Raw genomic sequence first — 17,587 nt, forward strand, 5'->3', positions numbered from 1 at the left:
CCCCCACTCTACATTTACATTATAGCCTCACAGGAAGCTGAACCAGCACAACGTCTCAAGCCTCATCCTCAGTTTAGAGCTGAGCGCTTTGTTGAGGTGTGGTTTGCTATGCAGAGGAGGTATGGGAGGCAACTCTCAGAGTCTGGATCAGAGGCAGAGGAGCTTTGAGTTACAGGTGGACCAACAATGCACACTGATCTGGAGACTGTGTCTAACTCTCTCTGACCTTCTTCTGTATTTCCTCTCACTTCCTCAGATGTTCCTTTGACTGGCCTCCGACTTCCTCTAACTTTCAATGAGTTTCCTCGGTCTGTCCTCTGATTCTCTATTACATTCTACAGTTTCCTTTGGCCTTCCTCTGATACCCTCACTCCTCTGACTCCCTTTGACTGTCCTCTGATTTTCTCTGAGCTTCATTAGACTGTTTCTGTTTCTGTTTCTGTTGACTTTCCTCTAGTCTCCTCTACAGCTGCAGGTGGTTTGAGGGCCTCTAGTTCACTTCCGGTTTGGAAGCTTAAGGCCCAGCTGATTCACGAAATTCATCAGGCACCACTTATCTGTGCAGGAGTGAATGCAGCTGGACTCTGAACTGGACTGTCTGGTTAGTTTGTGCTCCTGACTTGGCTGTAGTTCTAACTTCAGCAGATCTTTAGTTTTTTTATATGCTGAACAACCTTCAGCAGTTCTGGGGCCGAGTTTGTGGAGGACCTGGACTTCCTGATTCAGTCTGTGAACCAGTCTCTGTTTGGGTGTGGTCTTTAGACTGGACTTGTTCTCCTCAGCAGGAGTAGCGTCTCTGCAGACAGATCGCCCTGAGCTCTGTTCTCCTCCTTCTCTCCTCTTTTTCACCTTCCTCTCACTGTCTGTCTCTCTCTTTCTCTTAGTATTCCTCTCACTGTCTGTCTCTCTACTTCTCTTAGTATTCCTTTTCCTGTCTGTCTCTCTCCTTCTCTTCATGCTCTTCTCACTGTCTGTCTCTCTCCTTCTCTTCATGCTCTTCTCACTGTCTGTCTCTCTCCTTCTCTTCTTGCTCTTCTCACTGTCTGTCTCTCTCTTTCTCTTAGTATTCCTTTCCCCGTCTGTCTCTCTCCTTCTCTTCATGCTCTTCTCACTGTCTGTCTCTCTCCTTCTCTTCTTGCTCTTCTCCCTGTCTGTCTCTCTCCTTCTCTTCTTGCTCTTCTCACTGTCTGTCTCTCTCCTTCTCTTCTTGCTCTTCTCACTGTCTGTCTCTCTCCTTCTCTTCATGCTCTTCTCACTGTCTGTCTCTCTCCTTCTCTTCTTGCTCTTCTCACGATCTGTCTCTCTCTCACTCGTCTTACTGTCGTTGGCCTGAGCCGCTATCATTGCCCTCAATCGAGCTTCGAAGTTGCCTGGATCTTTCACATCGAAGCTGTATCCTGGCTTTTTCTGGCTGGCTGTCTGCCAGGATGGGAGGATGTACTCAAAGCTCATGTTTAAAGGAGTAGCTGATCTCCAACAGCAGAAAGCTGTGAATGAGCCAAGTGAAGATGCTCCTGCCATTTATACACTTCCAACCCTGTGATGTCATAATTGACCTGTCCATGCCCTTTGTTCTGTCATTAGTAACTGTTGCTATGGTGGACAAGCTTTAAAGAACACTGGTAAAACTGCCTGTTCCCCTCACAATATATTTATCTTACAGTATATTTATCTTACTACTGTTTCATATGTCTATAGTCTACACTACATGTCCACTGTCTCCACAGCACCAATGCACTGCAAAACATCAGTGTCAAAAACTAAGATGAATAAAAGCAAAATAAGAAAAGAAATGCTTGAATCAAGCAAAATTATCTGCCAATATAGTGAGAAAACTGCACTGTAAATGAAAAACAGTAAAAATGAATCATTGTAAGGCATTATGACTAGGTTTAGAGACTCACTTAATCACAAATCATAAAAGTCATCCATAAAGTGACAACACTAGCACACTAATCTTGTTTTAAGCTTTTTCATAAAACCTCATTTGTTAAAAAAATAAAATTAGAATCATTTAATGCACTTTACACTCAATATGGAGTTTAAATAAACAAAAATGACTTCCAAATCATTCTAATTTAAGACAGTAATTTTATAATAATGATTTCATATTTCATAATGTTGTACTCAACATGAGGAACAGTAAAAACAACCACATCCAGTATGGTACAAACTCCAGAGACATTAAAATAGGTAGAAATGCTGCTACATAGCACTTAATGAAAGACATGTATGCATTATACATGGTGCTGGTGAGTCAACCTGTTTTTGAAACTTCAACAAAAAGTAACATTTCACTTTTAGCTTAGTTGAACTAAATAACTCCATGTTCCTGAATGTGTTACACTGTTTTTTTTAACAATCAAACCTCTAAGAGTATTTTTATTGAATAAGATATGTAACACAGCTGAATTTATGAAACACCAAACTTAGTAAACAACCAGCTCTGTAACTGTTAGAATTTGTTACACCCCTGCTGACAATGATAGCCACTGCTGCTTGACCACAGGGCACTTTTCACTACTCACCAATGATCTTTCTCCACGCTGACAAAAGCTTTTTTGTAGGATGAAGCTGCATCCCGATCATGAATGGCATCCTGCAGAACTTCTGTCTGAAGTATTGACAGCAGTGTTGTGAGGCACTTTGGACAGGTCAGATGAAATGTGTAGTAGTGTGCTAAAAGATAGAGCACACCTGTGTCGATGTTTGCTTTTGGAAAGGTTGTTACAGGTGTAGACTCAAAGGCCAGCTTGCAGTTGCTATTACAAATGATCAGAACTGGAATGAAGACTGGTCTTCTCTGAAGGTAGGTGTTTGGGTTTTCTGTGGGTTGTAATAAAGAAAATCAATGAGTCTGCAATAATGCTGTCTGAAACCTTCATTTAAAATCTAAGCTTGAATCTGAATTTGGTTTCTAAAGATTCTGAAGTTTATCAAACAATCTGCAATCGAACTACATTCAAGGAGAAATCTGAAACCACATGTGATAGGAACATCTCAGGCAGATCCTTCATCATGGCTATAGAGCATGTCACTGTTCCAAGTAGATTAATAATTTAATATATTTTTGTGTTGATTTATTTTTTAAAACAGATTTTAAACGTACTCCATTCATTCAGATTTTGTCTGAAGTGCATCTATTTATAACAGATGTTATAACTTGCAGTTTATCAGTTTGACCACATGGTGACATCCAAGCTCCATCCATGAGGTCAATTCCAAAGGGATTCCTTCTCACTATATACAGTGTGTGCAGAATTATTAGGCAAGTTGTATTTGAGAGGATTCTTTTTATTATTGAACAACAACTATGTTCTCAATCAACCCAAAGGACTCATAAATATCAAAGCTTAATATTTTTGGAAGTTGGAGTGGGTTTTTTTTAGATTAGGCTATCTTAGGAGGATATCTGTTTGTGCAGGTAACCATTACTGTGCAGAATTATTAGGCAACTTAATAAAAAACAAATATATACCCATCTCACTTGTTTATTTTCACCAGGTAAACCAATATAACACAACCTTTCTTTACGATGACACTCAAAAGCCTTCCATCCATAGATTCTGTCAGTTGCTTGATCTGTTTATGATCAACATTGCGTGCAGCGGACACCACAGCCTCCCAGACACTGTTCAGAGAGGTGTACTGTTTTCCCTCCCTGTAGATCTCACATTTCATGAGGGACCACAGGTTCTCTATGGGGTTCAGATCAAGTGAACAAGGGGGCCATGTCATCATTTTTACCCTTACTGGCCAGCCATGCTGTGGAGTATTTGGATGCATGTGATGGAGCCTTGTCCTGCATGAAAATCATGTTTTTCTTGAAGGATACTTCTTTCTGTACCACTGCTTGAAGAAGGTGGCAGAAAGTGGCAGTAGGTCTGGGAGTTGAGCTTTACTCCACCCTCAACCCGAAAAGGTCCCACAAGTTCATCTTTGATGATACCAGCCCATACCAGTACCCCACCTCTACCTTGCTGGCGTCTGAGTCGGAGTGGAGCTCTCTGCCCTTTACTGATCCAGCCTCGGGCCCATCAAGAGTCACTCGCATTTCATCAGTTCATAAAACCTGAAAAATCAGTCTTAAGATATTTCTTGACCCAGTCTTGACATATTATCTTATGTTTCTTGTTCAAAGGTGGTCGTTTTTCAGCCTTCCTTACCTTGGCCATGTCCCTGAGTATCACACACCTTGTGCTTTTTGATACTCCAGTAACGTTGCAGCTCTGAAATAGGGCAAAACTGGTGGCAAATGGCATCTTGGCAGCTTCACGCTTGATTTTCCTCAATTCATGGTAGTTGGCTTTCAAGCCTATAGAGCTTGGAGTAGGACAACATGTATAAAAAGGATGATGTGATCAAAATACTCATTTGCCTAATAATTCTGCACACAGTGTAGAAGTGCACTCTTCTATTCAAGTGAACGGCTTCTGTGCCCTAATAGTGAGTGATTGGAGGCTGAATATTAAAGACATTGTATTAGACTCTGATGTTGTGTGTTTTTGCTTTATAAAAGTGAACTCCATAGAGAGGGAGAGCGTCCTTTCCTTCACATTACTTCATGAAAGTCCATCAAAAACACTAAACTACTGCCAACTTTCATAAAGAGGACTTTTCCAAGAAATGAGAGAACTGACTGTCCTAGATTTTAATGTGAAATATTACAACACAAACACTGACAGTCTCATCTCACTGGTCTCATCTCTTCATCTCCTCCTGGATGGTAGGTGGTTATACAGTGTGTGGCTGGAGTGAAAGGTGTCCCTAATGAAGCTGCAATCTCCTTCCACACACAGTGCTGGTGAGGAACGTCTCTCATGGAAGGGGACCTTGTGCCAGATAAGATGTCCTGGGGATTTTTTCACCACCTATTGGAGCCTTAGTCTGCCACAGTGGAGCTGCCGTATTCCACTGTCACACAGAGAGTCTGCAGGATACAGAATTACACAACCGCACATACTGGGGTCTTCTTATTAGGATGTCCCAAGACCCAATTACAAATGCAGGTGTTGATTTCCAGGTCTGGTGGGGATGACCATTTTGAAGGTGGAGGAAAAATCAAAGAACAGCATACAGATATAGGTGTTTCGAATGTGTAGTCAGTTGAGGGCATTTGCTTTTAGAGGTACCACCCCAGTGACAAGCCATTTTGGACCCTATAGTGACTAAAGAGTACCAGAAATATCCATTCATGATCAAAGTGTCTTTCTATACTGTTTATTTATAGAAAGTAAATAGTAAACATACTGAACTTTAGCATTAATTGAAAGAGCAACAGAAATAGGAAAACATGAACAATGTTTATGAAGATGAAATTAAAAGAAACTGCACTCCATACCATTACAATATGACATTAACATCAAATAAAACAATGAAACTAAGTAAAAAAAAAAAAAAGATTTCATCCTGACACTGCAAAATGTACATAATGTAGGTTCCACTTATATAAGCAAATATCAACCTTATTAAAAAGAAAAATACCCACCAGAAACCAGAAGCAACATTTTACCACACTGAACCCACACAGCGTCTATGTTTAGTAAGTACGTGACGTTCCAAACCAATGGAATCACTTCAGTATGCAGACGGCCCGTTACACCAACATCATCAAGGGAGTACTTACATAATTTAGTGTAATATTAGATACACACTGAAGCACCTCCCCTTGAACCTGTACACCTCTGAGAGCATCACTGAATTTAAGAGTCTTCTGCAGGTCTGCTGGTGGAGATGAAAGTGGGGTGCTTACACTTTTGCTGAGCATCTCTTGAAGATCACCTAGGAGTCCTTTAGAGGAAACTCCCAGCACTGTTTCAGCTGAAGCAGTGACAAGTGTTCACTATCACAGGGTGGATGGCATCAACCTCATCATACACTGTAAGACAAAAGCAGAAAATACACAAAAGCTTCATTATGATGTTGCAATAAAGAGTAGAGATGAAGGCAGTAGTGAAGAGTAAAAACCCTAGAACAGTCATAAATATTTATAATAGACTATAAAAGACAACATTATTCATATGAAGTTGGTTCATCACATCACATTTGATGGCTATACTGTTTTACCTCCCATTACTTTATTCTACTTACCCCTGAGAATCTTCCAAGAGTCTTTAATGGTCTTCTTCATGTGGTCCTTCACAATCAACAAATCAGGTTGTGTCTCCCTGTACTTTTCATGCGATACCTCAATGTGGGCCTCAGGCGTAGCATCCTCTCCAACAACGCAGGATTCCTTCAAAGATACCATAAGTTATCAGTCCCAACCGAAAAAAGAGAATTACTCAAATCTCTCCATCAATATTACACCAACTACTCTTCTGTGATCAACCATAATAAAATCATTCTTAAACAAACTTACATGACCGCTCTCCTCAACATCCCTCAGGAAAGAGCTCTTCACCATTAAAGCTTTGCAACTTGGACATACTCTGCATTGGTGGGATACCTGCACACCAAGAGCAACAAAATCAATCAAATGTGTCCAGTAATTCTGTTCAACTAACTAAATCAGATGTATCCTATGTAAACTCATAAAAAATCATTTCTATCAATCATAGAAAATCCTCCTCTATGAGCTTAAGCTCCCTGACTGAGAAATCCTGCTTTGTTTTCTAAGTAAAAATAATGAAATATCCTCCACAGAGAAAATTCTGTATGATTTCATGCAAATTACTTTCTATTCACTGTTGATTTCTTTCTTAAGTTATTTGTGTTTCCATTAATAAAAATGCTGACCTTTCAATGAACACATGGTAGTTAGCTAGCTAGTCCTCAAGCTCAGCTGCTATCACAGAGATGAAGAGCCCTCACCTGCATTAGCAGCTCAGCTCCATTTCTCCAATGAAACAACTGTTTCAACATCATACAGAAAAATGCTGGAAATAACTAAATGTCTTTATCAGACATATCGAAGAATCCTGAAACACTAAAGCTTACCTCTATCCTCTATTCACAAAAAAGTTCAATATCACAGGGTTTTGCTCCTTTGCACCGGTTTTAAAGCAGTTTATTCTAAACTAAATGTTTTAATTTCATTCATTTACTATCTTCTTACTGCTGAACAAAAACAGACTCATCAGAAGAGTTAGTGCTGGTGAAGGAGACTAAATCTACATTTAGAGACTCGTATAAAACTCTGATGGAAGGGCGTGGATTTGTTGTCTAAAAGCTCTCTGACCTGAATCAACTGTGGAGGAAGGAAAGCTGGAGTTCAGTGAAAGCTAACAGCTAATTAGCCGAGCTACCCAACTATCTAGCTAGATCTGCCAACGTCCTTCTTAATTAACTAACAATCTACAACAACAATAAACTAATGGGAGCTTTATCTGATTATTTAATACTTTAATATCATGGAAGTGATTATTGTAGTCTACATACACTGAAGTGCTGGGATTCAGACTAGTTTCCTCCCCCGGTGATAAAGCCTCACTCTCCTCTCTCTGATAGCGGACCTTCTCCCTCCAGCCTGATCGAGCTGAACTTCATCAGCGGGTCCTCAAAATGTAGTCATCCGCCGCCTGGTCTAGTTCCTTCAGGTCACTTGTTCTTCTGCAGATCTCAGTGTTTCACTTAGAGCTCTCTATATTATTAATTAGTATTGTTTGTGGAATATCTGTAAGATGATGTATTTTACCAGAAAGGATCAATATATTACTCATTTGTTGTCTCTAAAAAAGCGCTCCTCCTGTGGCGCATTAATACAGTGAGACACAGCCGGACTGTTAGACACAGCCATAGCTCACAGTGTGAAGTTCATCTGACTCCAAATGTCCACTTCATTAAACTCATTTAGAGACCTGAGTTTAAGAGCTGACGACTTCTAAACTCTAGTAGAAATCACAAACCTCCATTTGATCAGTTAAAGCTCATTAAGTGTTACATTTTCTGTACTAACTGATAAAATGATCAGGATGTGTCTCCAGATATTTAAGAAACACACAGGTTTCAGCTCCAGCATTTCTTGACCGCAGTGCTTCTACCTGTATGGTGGTCTTTGAGGGGTCAGGTACGGAGCGGATCTCTGGTTGTGCTGTAGCTTCCTATCCCGCCCATTGCCCCACTCCCCCACTCCCCCACCCCCAAGTCCTACTGCCACACCCCGGGTTGCCAGATATGGAAAAACAACAGCAAGGAAACACAGCGAGCTGCAGCCATGGAGGCGAGGAAGCGACCTGGACCTGGATCATTAGGTGTTACACAACCTAAAAAGCCTCGGCATTCATCTAAAAAGCTCCCTGACCAGAGACGGAGTAAAACCAGAGGAAATACTGGCGATGCGTTTGATAGATGGAGACAGCTTAGAGCCCAGAAGGACTCAAACCGGACCGAACTGGCTGATTTCCTCCTGAACAGGTGAGCACTGAGCTTCAGCTAAGTTTAGCTAACCTCATCTAGATCATTTCTTACAGCCACTAGTAGAGATGGGCTTTTTCAGTGCTTTAAACATTGGAGGGCTTCATTTCTACCCAGTGGTCCGAGTGCAGCTGGGTTATGAAGGCAGCGCGTGTTTGAGAGAGCTAGGTAGCTAAAGTGCTCCAGACTAGAGCTGCCAGCTCAATATTAATGCAAACGCATCGCCAGTATTTCCTCTGCTTTTACTCCGTCTCTGCTCATGGAGCTTTTTAGACGAAGGCCGAGGCTTTTTAGGTTGTGGAACATTTCTGTGATTGACGGTTCGCCCATAATTTCATCCTACCTGGACTTTCTGCATTTCATCAGTGCAGTCAGATAACTTGGTGTTTATAATGTTTTATTGTGTTTTTAATGTTAGTTCTTGATTGAAGTGTATTATATAATCACATCTACATCTTATTGTTTATTCCATCGTTTAAATTGTGCTCGTTTGTTCAGAATCGTCTAAAATAATGTTTTAAACGTGTGCACAGTGTCTAGCAGACGTTAGCTGTTTATCCGTCGTATCTAATAGAGTCCATAAAGCCCTTTTTAGTAGAGATCACTCAGGTTTGATATTGTGGTGAAATGATCTTCACTTTTCTGTGTAAATAAGTTGATTATGGGATTTTCTTTTTAGCTTTGAATGTTCAAGCTCCTCCACCCCTAGTAAGAGGCAGTAGAGGAAGCATCATTTGATGCCCCTGTCCAGTATTGGGTGTCCATCAAGTGGAGCACTTTCAGACCGGTCAGTATTCAGGATCTGAACTAATATGATTTCAGACCACATTGTGAATTGTAGATCCTAATATTAATACAGAAGTACAGTATTACTGCTGGCCTACATTTTCACAAACAACAGTTTTATCTCTACAGAGAAGATCTACCACATATAGAAGAAGGGATTGAAGCTCTGGAGAGCACCATGGATGTCTCTGAAGCTTTGGAGAAGAGGTAACTATAGTTTATTACTAAACATGACAGAGAAAATAGTAGCTGCTTCGCCCTGATGACCCCAGAAGGTTTGGCCTGCTTCTACCTGTCCCGGCACCAACCATAGAGGAACTCAAGCAAACCCAGGCTTGACCGTATGCTCCACAGCTATAAACCATCCTTTCTTTTCTACATCACACTGTGCTGAAGAACTAGCCCACAAAACAATAACTACATTTTTTGTGTAATAACTTCAGTTCTTCTCCACAGTGCAGCGTCCAGACAGTCTAATGAGCAGCAGTTCCCACTGGAGGAAGAGCTGCACATCTCTCAAGTCCCTTTAAAGTCCATTTGATATATTTTACTATATTTATTCATATCTGTTGCTAAACCTTGTTTTGAATTATTTTTATAATAAGGTTGTTGCACTGATTGGAGTTTGTATACTGATCTCAGCATTTCTGGTTTTATTAATGATATAATATGAAATGTTCACTTTTCAATACTGTAAATCATGTTGATCATAACCATTTTAAACAATCTGATTACTATTTTGTTACTTACTCTTATAAACCCTTATTACTCTGTAAATAGGAAATGCATACAACTGTTTAATAAAATGGTTCATTTTCATCTGGTCTTTTTCATCAACTCATAAGTCATACTTTGTTACAACAGCATTGTTCATTAACAATTTGACTTTAATTTGACGTAAATCAGGGTAAAGACAATGTGAAATAAACTGATGTGTAACAGTAACTACATGAAATGGAGGGAGCTGGTGATGAATGAAAGCTGAAGAGCTGGAAGCCCTGATGATGTTCCTGCGTCCAGAAGGTTTGTGTGGTGAAGCTCCAGTGAGGGTCCTTCATAACTGAGGTCTACAGCAGCTACTACTCTGAGAAAAGTGTGTATATGATCTGTTAAACTGAGCAGTATGTTGTCAGGATGTGTAAATGAGTAATTCCAGCTCCAGAGTGGATTTTAGGAGCAGTGGGCTTTTGTGTTCAGGAGAAGGAGCTTGGCTCTGGATAAAGCCGGCAGCGCTGCATCCAGCTCGCTAACAGCTGACAGAGTTGTATAAAATCCTCATGAGCTGCTTTATAATGAACAGACAATAAAAACAGATCAAGCGAGTATATTTACTGATCATCTTACAGAATATGACTCGTCGTCGCTTGTCATTGTAAAAGTTATTGAACTCGTCTCGCGCTCGTTCCTGCAGGTTCAGTGTCCTCAACCTGGCAACCCGCTCGAGCTGCGGGTCTGGGGTTGAGGGGGCGGGGCAGACCCCTCTCTCCAGGGTCTGGAAATTGGACTGCGGTAGACATTTTAAACGATTGCTGTCATTTAGTCCTTATTGTTCCTTTTAATGTTTTATTAGAGGTAATTTCACGTCTTCTCCAGTTAAAAACCCTCGAATACGGAGGTTTGTCAAGGACTTTTATCTCTTTTGTCGGTTTGGAAACAAAACCTGATGTTCAAAAAAAAATTATGTTCATGTTTTGTTTTCTCTTAAAATGAAAGTCAACCAAATTCACTCATTTTCTACATTTATATTTGATTTAAGTACATATTTCAGTTTATATTCAGCTCGTTGCGCTCGGGTCTACAGCGGGACGGTGAAGTGACGTAACGAAGCTTCGGTTCGGATCACGTGATTTCCGGTATTTTGAGCGAGACTCTGAACCGCTGTTCGAGACGTGAGTCGACTCAGAGAGGAACATGGAGACCGCGGAGGAACGAGCTCTCCAGATGCTCAGCTTGGAGCTCGTCCAGCTGGACCGGCAGTCTGACGGAAGACGAGGCCAGAGGCAGCCCGCGACGTCTCCAACGCGGCGGTCTCAGTTCCAGCGCTACCGGAGCGGAAGACCCCGAGGTTCGTCACATCCACTCCCGCACCGGAGAGGGTCTGGGGGCGTCGGCGTGGTCAGGAAAAGTCGGCAGCTCCTCCACCACCACAGCTCTTCCGCTTCGCCTTCACCTGCTCCGGCACCGAGTACAGCTCCTCAGGGCGGTGCTCTCGTTGTTGGAGACTGTAAATCACTTCAGAGTATCGGACCAAAGAGCAACGCCACGGCCTCCTGTTTTCTAGGTGTCCTGGACGTCGGTAGGCGGCTTCCCCTCAGCGGCAGCGTGGCGGCTCCTCTCAGCGGCTTCGGCCCTGTTTGGAAAAAGACAGACACCTGGATCATCGTCTTCGGCCCCCTGCTCACCTACCGACGAGTAAGGGAGCGTTTACCGGCTCTTCGTGCTCCACTGCTGGCTGCCGGACAGGAGATCTTTGGGGAGCGGCAGGTCCTCTTCCGCAGAGAGGTTCACCCGAGCGGCCTGGGGTCCGTCGTTCTCTCCGGGAACATCGAGAAGCTGCTACGCCAGGACTGACTGGCCCTTCCCAGTCCCACCAGTCAGGTTAGTTTAAGAGGATTTCCTCCATTTTATCAGCATTAATTCTGTGATTTCTCTGCTTGTGTTAAACAGTAATATATCAGAGTCACTCATAGTGTTTCAGTATGGAGACTGTGTCTGTGTCCCTGCATGATTTATAATCGTAACATCAGAAAATCCTCTTTTACAACTTTATTAGAATTGATTCAGATTCATTCAGCTTTCCGAGTACAAGCAGCTTCTGTACTGAATTTGAGCTGTTAAATATAGGATCTCTAGCCCCTAAAGAAGTCACGGTCAGTGAAGTTCTGACTGATGAGCATCGCTCTGAATCAAGGGCCTAGGAGTGATTTTCACATTGGTGGGGGACATAGAATCGCTCCCTCTGGAAGTTGAGGCTTTTGGCATTTTGATGGACTTCTGACCTCAATGTCATGTTATATAGAGCCTTTATGTACAGATACTGTAGCCAACACACTCGTAAAGGAGCCAGTCTGTTCCTGAGACAATAAATACACACCTGTGATCATGATAACCAACAGCATCACAGCTAGCTTACTATACTCCATGAAGGAACATCTAACCCTGTGTTCAGGGGGTTTGTTGTAGACCCAATGGTCATCTAGCTTCTGTGTAAAGCCATTTTCATCTGGATAATCAGGTAACATGTTGTTCCAGGTTCTTCCAGACTGTTTGAGAGCATACAGTGATTTATTCAGTTTACAGAAAACCTTTTCACCTGTATTTGATTTCCCTTCAAATCCCTCTGGTTGCTCCATATACATCTCACAATTAATTAAAGCATTCAAGTAGGCTGTTGTAGCGTCCATCTGGTTGAGCTGAAGGTCATACTGTGCTGTTGAACTCCTCTTTGAAGCTCTGTGGTACATTACAGACCCTCTAACAGTAGTCAGTATCTGGTGGTCAGTGGTCAGTGTCTGGTCACTAATATCTCACCCAGGACCTCAGTATTTAGCTGACTTTCCTGTCTCTCTTTGGGTGGCGTGTGCTATGTCTGTCTCCTTCTTGAACATCAGTTTGAGACTCTTGAACCTCTTTTGGAGTCTGATCAACACGGTTAGCTGTTAGCATGGGGGTACATGCCTCTCCATCTGCTATTGACTGGTCAGTCTGGGTTGGGTGTTCTGTAACACACTCTGTAAGAAATTTCACCAGTCTGTGTTTATGGGCTTTCTCTGTGTCTGGATAGTAGACTAGGTATGTTGGACTGTTCTAGTCGTACCCTACAAAGATTCCCTTTAACACTTTGAGTCTAGGTTAGGCTTTCTCTCTGTCAGCATGTCGTATGGAGGTGGTTTACAAACAGCTATTTAAGCTCTTGTTGTTGATTCGAGTCTCACTTGCTCTCACTGTACATGGCATTCCACAGCACAACACTTACCCGTTTACATCCCAAACACAAAGCTCTTTACCTGCAACTAAGCTCAAGCTGGAGAAAGTTTTGTCATAGCATCTGCAACCATATCTGCTGTGGGACAGAGTTCAGTTATTTTACACTCATGGAGCTCTGATCGAATGAAGTGCTGTCTAATGGGGATGTGTTCTATCTTTAACATACAGCGTTCATGGAAAGAGTGATTGCGCTGTCTTCAGGTATTTTCACAGGTGCATGTTGGTGATCACTGTTCATGGTATTTAGTAGCTGTGTGAGGTACAAGCTTTCCTGAATGATTGCAGTCAGAGCCATATATTCTCCTTTACATGTAGACCGAGCAGGAGAAACGGGACCGTCTTTAGTTAGACCTAAACCAGAGCTCTTCTGGTAACGCAGTCAATGATCAGTAGAAGCCTTTAAGTACCTCATTACATGCTTGACTGCAGTCCAGTGTTGTACTTGTCTGAGCCAAATGAACTGCAACAGTTTACTGACTGTACAACTTGGATCATGTCTTGTACTCGTAACGGTTACGGCTTTGTAAGTAGTCTTGAAATGAAAAAGAAAGGAGTGCAGAGAGAACCATCCACTAAGTGTTATTTTGTTTACTTGCACCACAAACCCACTGAAAACATAAAACATACAAACATCCACCAGTTCTTTTAATGGTTCTTTCATACTTTGTCTATTGGAATGATCCAAAAACAGCAGTAGGATCACTTTCACTGAGGTGTTTATATTTCAGATGTCAATGACCTAACAGCCCCCTTTTTGACTCTTCTCATAAGTCAATCTACCTGCTGCTTTGTGAGATCTTGTAGGATCAACAGAATCACTACTTCTTACACTGTGACTTTTGTTCACATGAGGTTGACCTTGACCTTGAAAATCAGTATCTAGAAAATGATTCTTTCCTAGAAAAGTTTTCATCTTGAATGTTGTTGACCTCTTTTTCACCTCCATGAGCAAGTCATTGTCACTGGCAGCAATGATGAGATCATCAATCCAGATGATCAGTATTAACCTACAGACAACCTTTTCACATGTATTTGATTTTCCTTTAAATCCCTCTGGTTGCTCCATATACAGTGGGGAAAAATAGTATTTAGTCAATCACCAATTGTGCAAGTTCTCCCACTTAAAAAGATGAGAGGCCTGTAATTGACATCATAGGTAGACCTCAACTATGAGAGACAAAATGAGAAACAAAATTCAGAAAATCACATTGTCTGATTTTTAAAGAATTTATTTGCAAATAATGGTGGAAAATAAGTATTTGGTCAATAACAAAAGTTCATCTCAATACTTTGTTATATATCCTTTGTTGGCAATGACAGAGGACAAACGTTTTCTGTAAGTCTTCACAAGGTTGGCACACACCGTTGCTGGTATGTTGGCCCATTCCTCCATGCAGATCTCCTCTAGAGCAGTGATGTTTTGGGGCTGTCGGCGGGCAACACAGACTTTCAGCTCCCTCCAAATGTTTTCTATGGGGTTGAGATCTGGAGACTGGCTAGGCCACTCCAGGACCTTGAAATGCTTCTTACGAAGCCACTCCTTTGCCCTGGCAGTGTGCTTGGGATCATTGAAGATGAAACATGGCTGGGTTTTTCAGCATGACCATGTCCTTGCTGATGGAAGGAGGTTTGCACTCAAAATCTCTCAATACATGGCCCCATCCATTCTTTCATGTACACGGACCAGTCGTCCTAGTTCCTTTGCAGAGAAACAGCCCTAAAGCATGATGTTGCCACCCCCATGCTTCACAGTTGGTATGGTGTTCTTTGGATGCAACTCAGCATTCACTCTCCTCCAAACAACGAGTTGTGTTTGTACCAAACAGCTCTACTTTGGTTTCATCTGACCATAAGACGTTCTCCCAATACTCTTCCGGAACATTCAAATGCTCTCTAGCAAACTTCAGACGCGCCCGGATATGTACTGGCTTAAGCAGGGGAACACGTCTGGCACTGGCGGCGTAGTGTTACTGACGGTAGCCTTTGTAATGTTGGTCCCAGCTTTCTGCAGGTCATTCACTAGGTCCCCACGTGTGGTTCTGGGATTTTTGCTCACTGTTCTAGTGATCATTTTGACCCCACGGGCTGAGATCTTGCGTGGAGCCCCTGATCGAGGGAGATTAGCAGTGGTCTTGTAGGTCTTTCATTTTCTGATTATTGCTCCCACAGTAGATTTCTTCACACCAAGCTGCTTGCCTATTGCAGATTCAGTCTTCCCAGCCTGGTGCAGGTCTACAATTTTGTTTCTGGTGTCCTTCGACAGCTCTTTGGTCTTCACCATAGTGGAGTTTGGAGTGTGACTGTTTGAGGTTGTGGGCAGGTGTCTTGTATACTGTTAACAAACAGGTGCCATTAATACAGGTAATGAGTGGAGGACCGAGAAGCCTCTTAAAGAAGGTACAGCCAGAAATCTTGCTTGTTTGTAGGTGACCAAATACTTATTTTCCACCATTATTTGCAAATAAAATCTTTAAAAATCAGACAATGTGATTTTCAGAATTTTCTTTCTCATTTTGTCTCTCATAGTTGAGGTCTATTGGTCTCTGATGTCAATTACAGGCCTCTCTCATCTTTATAAGTGGGAGAACTTGCATAATTGGTGACTAAATACTTTTTTTTCCCCTCACTGTACATCTCTCCATCAATCAGTGCATGCAAATAGGCTGTTGTAACGTCCACCTGGTGGAGCTCAAGGTTAATATCTGACACACAGTCAGCTAAATACTGAGGTGCCTTCCTGTCTCTTTGGATGGTGTGTGCTATGTCAGTCGCCTTCTGTTTAAAAGCCTTCTTGAACATCAGAAGAGGATCAAGAGTCTCAAACTGAAGTCTGATCAGCGCGGTTAGCTGTTAGCATGGGGGTACACGCCTCTCTCCATGTTGACTAGTCAATCTGGGTTTGGTGTTCTGTAACACACTCTGTAAGAAATTTCACCAGTCTGTGTTTATGGATTTTTTTTTTTCTGCGTCTGGATAGTAGACTAGGTATGATGGACTGTCATTGTCATTGACTTGTTCTTTCCTTTCACATTTTGAGTTGCTTCTATCTGTCATGTTTTTCATCATATCATGTTTTGTAACCATTGTATGCTGATACAAATACTTACATCTTTAAAAAGTTAGGCTTTCAGAGTACAAGCAGCTCCCGCATTGAATTTAGGCTGTTAAATATATATGATCTCTAGACCATAACGAAGTCACTGTCAAGAGAGCATACAATGACCTATTCAGTTTACAGAAAACCATTTCACCTGATTTTCCTTTAAATCCCTCTAGTTGATTCAAGTAGGCTGTTGTAACCTCCATCTGGTGGAGCTGAAGGTCATACAGTGCTGTTCATCTGCATCAACCCAAAACTGTGATTTTGTTGAACTCCTTGCCTCTTTGAAGCTCTGTGGTACATTACAGACCCTCTAACAGAAGTCAATATCAGTAATTATCCTGATCTTTAATATCTGACCTAGTCAGCTAAATACTGAGGTGCTATATGTTATAATGTTAGCAATGTTATAAATTGCTATTTATTTGTTACTAAAATAAGAAACAGTTGTGCAGGACCTTGGCACAGCATTCACCTTACAATGACAAAGTATTAATAGGGGGCAGTCACACATGCCAGATTTTGTTATTTTCTAAAGATACTATTAGCCTATTCTAATACATCTTCTTATGAGATGACGAGTAACAGAATAATCAATCATTTTGATGATTAGGTGTGTGATTTTGTATTTAGCAGTGTTTGCTCAGGACTTGTATTCTGAAATGTGAAGTCTGTGAGACCAAAGAGAAGTGAGAAGTGTTTATATCGGGACCAATATCCAACCCTAATATCAGATGGATGCATCTCTAGTCTCATTGGGCCTATTGTGTTGGTTCTTTGGGTCTCATTGGGCCTGTTGTGGTTGTGGCATAAAAAAAATCCTACAGCTTAGGCCTACTTGAAGCCATAGCTGACACCCATATGACTCCGGTGTTGAGACAATGGCATGTTTATTTATGGTAATTTCTACTCCATCCACTTTGTGGCAGTATATTGGACGTAGGCCAAATTATGAGCCAAAAGGACCATGCAGTAGTAGAGGTTTAGTTGTGGCTCACTTTAGGCCTCACTGTAATGAAGACTGAATGAAGGAACTATAGGTTCTAATACTCATTGTAAGTTTGCCATCATTTAGTTCTTTATATATTCAGTCAAGCTTTGTGTATGACTTTTATTCATGAGGTTTTGTGCTGTTGTGCTTTTGCAGGAAGCTTCTCTTTTTCTTGTTCTTTGTTTATTTCTCTATTTGCACTCCTTACAACTAACTTGATCTTCATATGGACATTGTCTTCTGTGTGTAAAATTTATCCCAAAGGTTTTCCCAAATGTTTTCATCATTCTAATATAGGTTAATCTTTAGTCTCATCTGTTCACAAGACCTTTCTCCAGAATTCTGCAGGCTCTCTTAAGTACTTATTT

This window comes from Salminus brasiliensis, chromosome 24 (genome assembly GCF_030463535.1).
Source record: "Salminus brasiliensis chromosome 24, fSalBra1.hap2, whole genome shotgun sequence".
Classification (NCBI taxonomy): Eukaryota; Metazoa; Chordata; class Actinopteri; order Characiformes; family Bryconidae; genus Salminus; species Salminus brasiliensis.